This window comes from Balaenoptera acutorostrata, chromosome 2, assembly GCF_949987535.1.
Source record: "Balaenoptera acutorostrata chromosome 2, mBalAcu1.1, whole genome shotgun sequence".
In the NCBI taxonomy this organism is placed as follows: domain Eukaryota; kingdom Metazoa; phylum Chordata; class Mammalia; order Artiodactyla; family Balaenopteridae; genus Balaenoptera; species Balaenoptera acutorostrata.
In genome coordinates this window covers 61,558,641-61,570,141 of record NC_080065.1, presented here as the reverse complement: position 1 = coordinate 61,570,141, position 11,501 = coordinate 61,558,641, and the positions used below count along the sequence as shown (strand labels likewise).

The window sequence follows — 11,501 nt, the reverse complement described above, 5'->3', positions numbered from 1 at the left end:
AGCCATAAAAAGAAACAAAATTGAGTTATTTGTAGTGAGGTGGATGGACCTAGAGTCTGTCATGCAGAATGAAGTAAGTCAGAAAGAGAAAAACAAATACTACATGCTAACACATATATATGGAATCTAAAAAAAAAAAAAAAAACGGTACTGATGAACCTAGTGGCAGGGCAGGAATACAGATGCAGACATAGAGAATGGACCCGAGGACACAGAGGGGGAAGGGTAAGCTGGGATGAAGTGAGAGAGTGGCATGGACATATATACACTACCAAGCGTAAAATAGCTAGCTAGTGGGAAGCAGCCACATAGCACAGGGAGATCAGCTTGGTGCTTTGTGACCACCTAGAGGGGTGGGATAGGGAGGGTGGGAGGGAGGCTCAAGAGGGAGGGGACATGGGGATATATGTATGCATATGGTTGATTCACTTTGTTGTACAACAGAAACTAACACAGTATTGTGAAGCAATTATACTCCAATAAAGATCTATTTTTAAAAAATATTAAAAAGCACTTAGAACAATGCCAGGCACAGAGAGAAATGCCTGATAGATGTTAGCAATTTATAGGAGCTCACTGACCAGGATGGACAGAAATCATTTATCTGCTGTGATTATTTTCTTCCACTCTACTCTATAAAGCGTACTAAAGTTTTTCATTTTTAGACAGTTAAAAAAAAAAAGAAAACACCAGTTCTAGGGAGAAAAAATCTTCAGTGTAAATGAAGGCTCCAAGTGTGGTGGGGGCAGGAGAAACACAGCTGACTCAGCCACTCCCTTTCGGCCTGGTTGGGGCACATTATTTCACCTCCTGGTGCCTCCGCTGGAAAGCCAATATGCCCTTGAACCATAGAGGAATAACTCGAGGATTAATAAGCTAATGTGGAGGCCAGTGAGCACTGCAGCGCGGTGTGTGGCTTGGTAAGTGAGCTAAATCAACATCAGCCGGCACTGCAACCTCGGAACACAAACCCTGATGAAAAACACAAACCCTTCTTCACCAGGAAGGTCCTCCGACCTGATGAAAAGCTATATATCCCTCTTGGAGACAGCATAGTCTACAAAAATGCTCTAGTACTTAGAACATTTGTAGTGACTCTGTACACATTTACGGAGACCTTTCCTTCTCCACTCCCACCCCACCCCCTTACTCGGAATAGCATGTCATATTTATTAAGCACTATTATGTGTCAGGCACTGCCCTCAGGGATTTACGTGCATTATCTCATCTAATCTGCCCAACAGCCCTGTTAGGGAGGTAGTATTTTTATTGCCATTGTACATATCACACAATGGAGGGTCAGAAAAGGGTAAGCAACTTCCCAAGGTCATAGAGCTGCTAAGTGGTGGTACCTGAATGTGAACTCAGGTTAAGCCATGACTTTCTTTTCTTTTTTTTTTTTTTTTTAAATCAAAATGAAGCCAACCACGAAGGGACTTGAACCCTCAATCTTCTGATCCGAAGTCAGACGCCTTATCCATTAGGCCACGTGGTCACAGCATGTGTAGCAGTTAGGTACAGCCTACTTGAAGGTGATGGTGCTATTGACTCCAGCCAGAGAGGACAGAGTGCATCCCAGATCCAACCAGGATTTTCCACTGCCTGCTGCCCTGTTCCCTCCCAGGACCTGCAGTGTGATGGAACAGAAGCACCGCTGCATTAAACTCCTCAGCAGGGGGATGGCCACCAGGCAAAGGCTGAGACCCCAATTCCAACAGCAGGGCTTTGCAAATGGCCTTCAGGCTTTTATATTTTAAAAAAGCTTCATGGGATATCAAGAGTGGAGATCAACTAAATAAAATCATGACAGAACACGACGAAGTGGGAAGCTCAGGAGTTTTGAAATTCATATCCTGTTTAAAATCAATGTACTTTAGGCATATTTCATGGTATTAAAGTTATAGGACATCAAATTCAATCACTCTTGTGGACAACTGAATACAATGAATACAAACGCAGCATAGTCCCTGAACAAACATTCCCCACATGGTGTGGTTCCTGTGGAAACAATAAAAATAATCCAATTTAGTTATGCAGGGTTCACCTTCCCCTGCCTGTAATTAGTGCTGCTGCAATGGAGAAAGCAGAGAAAGAAAACCGGATAAACTACCAGCGTAGAATTACATCTAGTCCCCAGCGCAGACCAGGTCTCTCTATCTGCAATGTCCAAATCCCATCTCTTATTATAGATACTTACCCTCCCTACTGAGGTCTTTCACAACTAACCATGTGATTCTTTTACCATTTTCATTCCATAGTCTAGTGCATGAAATAGGTGCTCAAAATATATTTCTTGATTGATCTGACCTGTTTTTGTTTATTTGTTTGTTAATTCGTAAGAGGACTCTGTTCAGGAATAATGGCTGAGGCCCAAAGCTGAAAACAAGAGACTCTAAGAACCCCTAGTTCATTCTAGAACATTCTAGTGAGAGATCTCACATAGGTGGGCACCTCCCTGCAGGTTTTACCCATAGCAAGCAGATCGAGCCCTGCTAACACCAGACAAGAATCCCTCCACAGCCCATATAAAGAGATCAGGAAGAGAGTTGTGGGAAACCTAAATTTGGCGGGGGTGGGGATGTGAAACCATGCACCTCAGATTGGGACTGGAACCCAGACAAAACCCTGGTTCTTGATGTCTTGTTGCAGAAAGAATTCAGTGAGAGACAAAGTGGTAGGTAAGAAGTGGATTTGTTTAGAGAGAAACAAACTCTATAGACAGAGTGTGGGCCATCTCAGAAGGCGAGAGGCATCAGGGTATGGGGTTGTCAGTTTTTAAGGGAGTGGGTAATTTCATAGGCTAATGAGTGGGAGGAGTATTCCAGCTATTTTGGGGAAGGGGTGGAGATTTCCAGGAATTGGGCCACCGCCCACTTTTTAGCCTTTTATGGTCGGCCTCAGAACTGTCATGGCACCTGTGGGTGTGTCATTTGGCTGATATATTACAATCAGAGTATAATGAGGCTCAAGGTCTACTGGAAGTCTAATCTTCTGCCATCTCGACCTAGTTGGTTCCAGCCAGTTTTTGTCATGTCCTATGTTTATGTCATTCTTTTAAAGGTTGTGCCCTGCTCCCTTCCCTCCTGTTTCAGGTGGGTATTTGACAGGGACATTATTTCCCTTTCTTATCCAAGTAGGGAAATGGGGAAGCCCCAAGGGAATTATTTGTAAAGATTTTGGAGTACCTACAAGAAGGGGTGACTGGCATTCCATGTCCCAGATTGGACATGGGCTTAGCCAATGGGTTGAATGCCGTGCCCCTGTGCCATCAGGAGAGTGATGGCAAAGTAGAAGGAAGGGGCATTGGTGGAGCTCTCTGCATTCCCACATGTGAAGTTCCTGGGGGTATTATGGACCCAGAGGAAGGGACTGATCTCTGGTGGCCTTGACCTGCAGCAGCTTGAAGCAGGATTTCAGTTCCCGGCCAGAGACTGAGGCCCGGCAGCGGCAGTGAGGGGGCTGAATCCTAGCCACCAGACCACCGGGGACCAGTGGCCAGTGACAAGGCCCTGGGCTGTCGGCTGTGTAGAAATGAATTCCCACATAGAGATGGAGAGTAGTGAAGCGAGTAAAGTGTTTATTAGGAGGAAAAAGAGTACAGTACGTATGGATAGACACATAGGCGGGCTCAGAGAGAGAGAGTCGTGCCCTCGTGGTAGTTTGAATCACTTTTATGGGGCATTTCTCCTGGGATTCCTTTGACCAGTCATCTTGCTTTGCCTGGTTCGGAGTCCGTATTTGGTATATCTCAGGATCCTCCCACGTGTGCACGCGCATCTCTTAGCCAAGATGGATTCTAGCGAAGAGGCCTATGGGTAGCTAGCATCACTTACTATGGGGTGGCGCCCCCTCCCTTTTTGACCTCCAAGGAGCCTTTCTGTGCATGTGTAGTCGGGAAGCTCTCCTTGACTTGGAAAATGAGGAATATGTGGTCTTTTTATCTCTTATCTGGGCAGGGCCCAGCCTCCTCCATCATCCTGCTTTTATGGAGTTTCTGCTATTATGGAGTTTCTGTCCACAGAGGAGAAACTGTTCAGCTTGCGGCCCATCTATCTCCTGCCTCAGGACCTGGACCTGACCTGCATTGCCAGCTTCTCCCCTAAGAGGGCTGCTGTGCGGCCCAAGGTATTCTAGCAGCAACAGGTTGATGGGCAGGCCGCTGTGTTGAGAGCAGGAGGGTGCGGTCAAGCTGGAGCTAGAGCTTTCACGTGATAGGAGGCCTCGCAAGCTTCTGCTGAACTCCACGTGCAGCTCCACGACCGAGCCCGCCTCTGGGCACCGGCCAGGGAGAGGAGTGGTGATGACTCGGTTGTTTTGTTTCCACTCCAGCTGGAGTGTCTTGCAATCCAGTTATGACGCTAATCACCAGACACAGCATCACACACCTGAGGTTTAAGGGCTTGGTCTCCAACAAGACTGTCCTGACTTCAGATACCAGCTGCGTATGGGGTCCCCAAGCCACCTATAATTTTGACCAACTGGCTGCAGACTGGGGGTTTCCACAACCCCCTTAGTTCAATACTTCACTAGAATGACTCATGGAACTCAAGGAAGGACTATACTTACGACTATAGGTTTACTATAAAGGATACACATAGTGTGAGGTCTGGGAGGAAACACAGAACTTGTATGCCCTCTCCTCACAGAATCAGGACACATCACCCTACCAGCACGTCAGTGTGTTCACCAACCAGGAAGCTCCACTGAGCATTGGCGTCCAGAATTTCTACTGGGGCTTCATTGCATAGACATGACTGATGACATCACTGGCCCTGTGATTTAACTCAATGTCCAGCTCTTCTCACCTCCCCAGAGGTCAGGGCAGCTGAGAGTTCCAACTCCCTAAGCATGTTCTTGGTCTTTCTGGGGACCAGCCTCCACCCTGAAGCAATCTAGGAACCCACCAGAGTTGCCTCATTAGCATAACAAAGACTTTCCTGTCACTCAGGAAATTCCAAGGGGTTTTGTAGCTCTGTGCCAGGAACTAGGGACATTGGATATATTCCCCATTAAACAGATGACAGCCAGAGAAGCAGACACAACGAAAAGGAGACATTTAATAAAACTCTACCCTCTTCCCTGCCCCCAAACCAGAACCAGAATCTATTCAAGGGAGGAGAAGGTGGTCTGTAAATAGAAGACCACACTCCTCTCTAATCCAAGCCTCTTAAGCCGCAAGGCGCCTAAGTCTGGACTGGAGAAGGGAAAGAGCTCTGAATCAGATAGACACTGAAATTTCACACTGATCCAAACTAAATTTTAATAACTGAGAAGGACCTAAAAGTTATGAGATTTTTCTCAAGATACCATTAAGTGATGGGAAAGTAGGGTTTGACAGCATGTTTGAAAGCACGGGCTAGAAAAATAAAATTGCTTCATGTTTAAAGCACACTGAGCTTAACACTCACTTATAGCCATTTATAGCCACTAGGTTGGCTAATATAAAAAAAGATGGAAAATATCAAGTGTTGGCAAGGATGTGGAGCCATCAGAACTCTCATATACTTCTGAGGAGTGTAAACTCTTGCAACCACTTTGGAAAAATATTTGGCAACATCTATAAAAGTTAAGTATAAGCATACATATGACGCACTCAATTCTACCCATAAGGATGTACCCAACAGAAATTCATTTGTTTGTTTATCAGAAGACATACTATCATGTTCATAGCAACACTATTCATAATAACCCCAAACTGAAGATTATCCAAATGGCCATCAACAGTTGAATGGATAGAAATAAGCTGTGGAATGTTTACAAATGGAATACTATACAGCAACGAGAATAAATAATCCCAAACTACATGCAACAATGTGGATGAATCTCACAAACACAATATTGGTATAGAGATCAGTCTTGGAAGATAGAAATAATATCTCCCTTTGGAGCAAGAGGAAGATTTGTTTGTAGCCCACTCCAGTGATCCAGATTTCCTAAGCTCAAGATCCTTTTCCTACAAGACAACCCACTGCGTGTGCAGGTGTAGCCTGGCCCTTTGCCTGTCACGCCCATGGGACTTGGGGTTCAGGGAACTGACATAAGAAAATGACAATATTCTAGCTCTAGCTATTGCTGTAAGTAATAAAATGTCCTATGTCTCTGATCCAGGATTCTCGGTGTCCTCTGCCAGCATCCATGAAACCAGCAGGTTAACTTGATAGTTTGTAAATAGGGTACAATCTCAGACTCCTCTCAGTTCCTGACATCCTCGTGCTTCCATGTGCATACATTTGAAAAATAATACTCCTGAGGGTACATCTATGAATTTAATCTATAGACAATACTGGGGGGAGTACCTATGGAGTTGCAAAAACTCCACTTATCAGCTTTCTCTCCTCTGACTTAGGTATACCCATGCATTTTCAATTTTCTTTGTGCATCAATTCCTTAAATATTTTGTAGTGTCATTTGCTTTCATCAGATCACCCCCAGGTAAGGTTTCACAGGCAAGCTACCATTCACCCCACTGTCCCCTTTCACACAGCTGAAATTTACTGGTTTCAGTCTCCTCTAATTTATCAAACTTAAGCTGTATTTAACCTTTCCTTTCCCTGTACAAGTTCCCCTTTTTCAGCTCTGTGCAGAAAGGCTCACTGGGTCCTTTCCCCATTTAGACTTCTTGTTTGGAATGACGTTTACTGAGCTTTTGTAGGCTGCCACTTAATTCTCCCCTCCAGCTGACCCCACGTCACTGGTGTCTTCCTGATCAATTTTAACATTCAGTCATGTGTTGGTATTTCCTTATGAAGCTGTCACAAGAACAGAGCCATCATCATATTTCACATGATAGCTAGTGTGAAATTGTACCAACGCAAAGTAGTTGATGTTTTCCCCAAATCCCTGACCCTTATTTTGTTGATGACCCTTTTTTTCTACACTATTTCCTAACAGCAATGTTTCAGATGATTTTTAAGGTGTCTTGCTGGTTACTGAGGTTTTCTCCATATAATTTTTTCTGTTCCGACTATAATTCTATTCTTGAATTTCCCAGTATGCAAGAAAGGTAACAATAGCAGGATGGTGTCTTAGTTTCCTCTCAATAAAAATGAGTCATTAATTTAATTATATTTCACATGAACCGGCCTAACGCTTCTGAAACAGTTTGGGGTTGAACATTTTCTTTGGCTGAGTCAGATAAACACAATTCTTTCCTTTGACAGCGTTTTCCAATAAAAGATAAAGACTTAATATAATTGTTGTGTCTTAGACATGAGTTACACCCCTCATGTGTTCAAGAAATATATACTTAAACAAAATTATAAACCATATCAGACTTCTAGAGAAGGTAAGACCCTTCCTCTTACCTAACATCTCAGTAGCATCTCACTTATATCTGTTTCACAACCATCACACATTTGGAATTCTCCCTTCAGGAAGTGAGCTTAATTAGCTGGTGGGCTTGAGAGACCTGGCTGTAGTGCATGGTGGGGCTCAGGCAAGCTGAGTCTGAGCTGAACTCTGGAGTCCTGCAGTCGGTGTGGTGGACTAATTTATACTCAAGGGTAAAAATTAAGTCTAGTTATTGGTAGCTAGCCAGAGTATTGCACAGAGCTAAAGCTGGGGATGCAGACTGCAGAGCTGAAATACGCTTAATGTGTTCTTCTTCACGCTGTGGTATGGAAATTGCTTCCGGGGCCTCTCACCTGCATATTTGTCTCTATTGCACTTATCACGTGACTATTTTAGCAAAATGTACGTTCATGAAAACAAGGATAAGTGATTATTGAGTTTGCAGTCCAAATTAATAGATACTTACTTCTCCACTCAATCACGTGTCAATATTCTATCAATATTCTATGTATCTCATTTCTCTATAAGGTTCATCTTTAACCAAAATTGATAGTAATTAGCTTTCACTATAACATCGCAGTACATCAGTTCCCATGTCAACACGCTGCATCTCAAAGTAACCAAGCATCCATCCTGAGAGAAGAGTAAAAGAATTTTCTTCTCTCATGTTTCTCTTAGTCTTTCTTGTGTCCACATTTCTGGTGTCCAATATCTCCTGCAATTTTCTTTTTTTCTCCATCTGCACTTGAGTTCCAGGAGGGCCCTGCAAGGTGTCTTTGTTGGAAAGTCCTATGGACACCAAGGGGCATCATTAAAGTCAGGCTCTGTCCACAATAAAACTCTTTGAGGAAAACATAGGCAGAACACTCTATGACATAAATCACATCAAGATCCTTTTTGACCCATCTCCTAGAGGAATGGAAATAAAAATAAAAATAAACAAATAGAACCTAATGAAACTTAAAAGCTTTTGCAAAGCAAAGGAAAACATAAATAAGACGAAAAGACAACCCTCAGAATGGGAGAAAATATTTGCAAATGAAGCAACTGACAAAGGATTAATCTCCAAAATTCACAAGTAGCTCATCAGCTCAATATCAAAAAAACACAGAGGGCTTCCCTGGTGGTGCAGTGGTTGAGAATCTGCCTGCCAATGCAGGGGACACGGGTTCGAGCCCTGGTCTGGGAAGATCCCACATGCCGCAGAGCAACTGGGCCCGTGAGCCACAACTACTGAGCCTGCGCGTCTGGAGCCTGTGCTCTGCAACAAGAGAGGCCACGACAGTGAGAGGCCCGCGCACCGCGATGAAGAGTGGCCCCCGCTCGCCGCAACTGGAGAAAGCCCTCGCACAGAAACGAAAACCCAACACAGTCAAATAAATAAATAAATAAATTAAAAAAAAACAAAAAAAAAAACACAGAACCTAATCCAAAAATGGGCAGAAGACCTAAATAGACATTTCTCCAAAGAAGATATACAGATTGCCAACAAACGCATGAAAGGATGCTCAACATCATTAATCATTAGAGAAATGCAAATCAAAATTACCATGAGGTATCACTTCACACCAGTCAGAATGGCCATCATCAAAAAATCTACAAACAATAAATGCTGGAGAGGGTGTGGAGAAAAGGGAACCCTCTTGCACTGTTGGTGGGAATGTAAATTGATAGAGCCACTATGGAGAACAGTATGGAGGTTCCTTAAAAAACTAAAACTAGAACTACCATACGACCCAGCAATCCCACTACTGGGCATATACCCGGAAAAAAACCATAATTCAAAAAGAGTCATGTACCACAATGCTCATTGCAGCTTTATTTACAATAGCCAGGACATGGAAGCAACCTAAGTGTCCATCGACAGATGAATGGATAAAGAAGGTGTGGCACATATATACAATGGAATATTACTCAGCCATAAAAAGAAATGAAATTGAGTTATTTGTAGTGAGGTGGATGGACCTAGAGTCTGTCATACAGAGTGAAGTAAATCAGAAAGAGAAAAACAAATACCGTATGCTAACACATATATATGGAATCTAAAAAAAAAAAAAGGTTCTGAAGAACCTAGGGGCAGGACAGGAATAAAGACGCAGACATAGAGAATGGACTTGAGTACATGGGAAGGGGGAAGGGTAAGCTGGGATGAAGTGAGAGAGTGGCATAGACATATATACACTACCAAATGTAAACTAGATAGCTAGTGGGAAGCAGCTGCATAGCACAGGGAGATCAACTCAGTGCTTTGTGACCACCTAGAGGGGTGGGATAGGGAGGGTGGGAGGGAGACGCAAGAGGGAGGAGATATGGGGATATATGTATATGTATAGCTGATTCACTTTGTTATAAAGCAGAAACTAACACACCATTGTAAAGCAATTATACTCCAACAAAGATGTTAAAAAAATAAAATAAGATAAAGTTAAAAAAAAAAAAGTCAGGCTCTGTCAGCCTATCATGAGGAGGCAGAGTCACATGCACCAGCATGATGCTATAATGTCCCTGTCATGGTCCCTGACACCATTACAGTTGTGCTTTGTTATCTGACTCCTCAGCTGGTAGTTTAACTGGTTGGAACCTCTGTCTTATGTAGATTCTTCTTTAACTCTGGACAAGTACAGTAACTACTGAGATAGACTGGGAGAGCTGACAATGAAAACATCATCCCTGAAATATGCCCAGCTCACACATCACAGATTGGTAACAACAAAGGAACAAGTTTGCATATCTGGGTGGAACAAAGTGTTTTTAACATAACAAAAGAACTATCTTATTTCTCCATTAGGGGACAAGATACCTACCAAAAATATTCCTACTAAAAGGATTTAAATCATTTGAAAGAAAATGAAAGGGCATCCAAATGGTGACTTGATTGCTACCCATGATATGTTCTTGAAAAGTATTTTCAGGAACAGAAAAAAAATATATAAAACAATGAGTATTGTTAAGTCAACAGATATGCTGTGAATAAGTAGGAAAATTTTTGACTAGTCATGAGAAAGTATATCACTAAGTGGAAGATCATGTACTAACAAGGGTTGCAGAGTGAGGGTTTCATTTTCCATCCCCAGAGATATTGAGAAATAGCTGATGAACTAATTTAAATGCCATAGCTCAGGAATTCTATCTGGCCTGGAATACATAGTCAATAAATATTTCTTGAATAAATCTGGAGTGGGGAAGCAAACAGATGTCATCAATTATGACGGCAAATCACAGCTACCTATCTCCTTAGGGACTCACTTCCACACCAAATTTTTTGCCCTGCCCCCGGGATTCTCATCAAGAAGGGACAACAAGGTCTGCCCCTCAGCTGAGTTTTGCACAATGGAGAGAAGAGGCAATTCCAAAGAATTGTTTGAGGAGCAGTAGTGGTAAGATTTGAACACAAAAAAGATCGAGAAGAAGCACAAGCAGAGGAGATAACTGTATCCCCTCATGGCAGGACTGACGGTGAGTCTTGTCTGCATCAGTTTTAGTTGGAGAGAAAGGAGTTTGGGACTGAATGCTGACTCTTGTCATGCCAGGAAGGTGAATCTTGGCAAACTCTGGACATCGACTTTTTGTTTTTACCTCCAGGTTCTACTGAAATCAAGTGTCAGCTTGACCTAAGTGCTGTAAGTCATAACCCTGGGGTTGTGTCATCCTTCTATTATGTGGACTGATTCTAGGATGTAATTAGTGGCTGCCTTATGAGTTATAACTGGACATATTGCATAGTTTTAGCCATTTTACTCAAATCAAGGTTATGAAGCAAGTATAAATGACACCTCTCTGCTTACAAGCGTGTTTTTAGTTATCTATTCATAATGATGATGGGTTTGCACAGTGATTCAGGTACACTTTCTAACCACTTCTTTCCTTATAATAAGCAATTTACTTAGGCAAGGTGGTTGGCTTGATTTAAGGGTATTGTCTGTGGTCATAATAGGTAAGTGGTCCATGCCATTCTTGACCTCATTATCTTGCCCTCCTTAGGACAATGTCTAAATCAATTAAAAACTTGGACCAACAGAATCAATTGTTATCTTGTGTTTACCAAAGATTCCAGGCAATAATTAAATAACCCAGTGGAATATGTAGCTCCCAATTCTCAGTGGCTGAGGCTAGAACTTGGAGAAATAATTGTCATAGTTAATGCCATAGTTCAATTTTGGTCTCAAGGGCCATCTATTTTATTGGCTGAATCGAGCTAAAGTACTGACCAG

General features: G+C 42.7%; 1 non-coding gene across 1 annotated transcript; it reads right to left on the bottom strand.

The window, feature by feature from the left end:
• Window positions 1-1,422: 1,422 nt before the first annotated feature.
• TRNAR-UCG (transfer RNA arginine (anticodon UCG)) lies at window positions 1,423-1,495 on the bottom strand. The gene has a single exon. It is a non-coding gene; the product is annotated as a tRNA-Arg (tRNA).
• Between the last annotated feature and the right edge of the window lie 10,006 nt (window positions 1,496-11,501).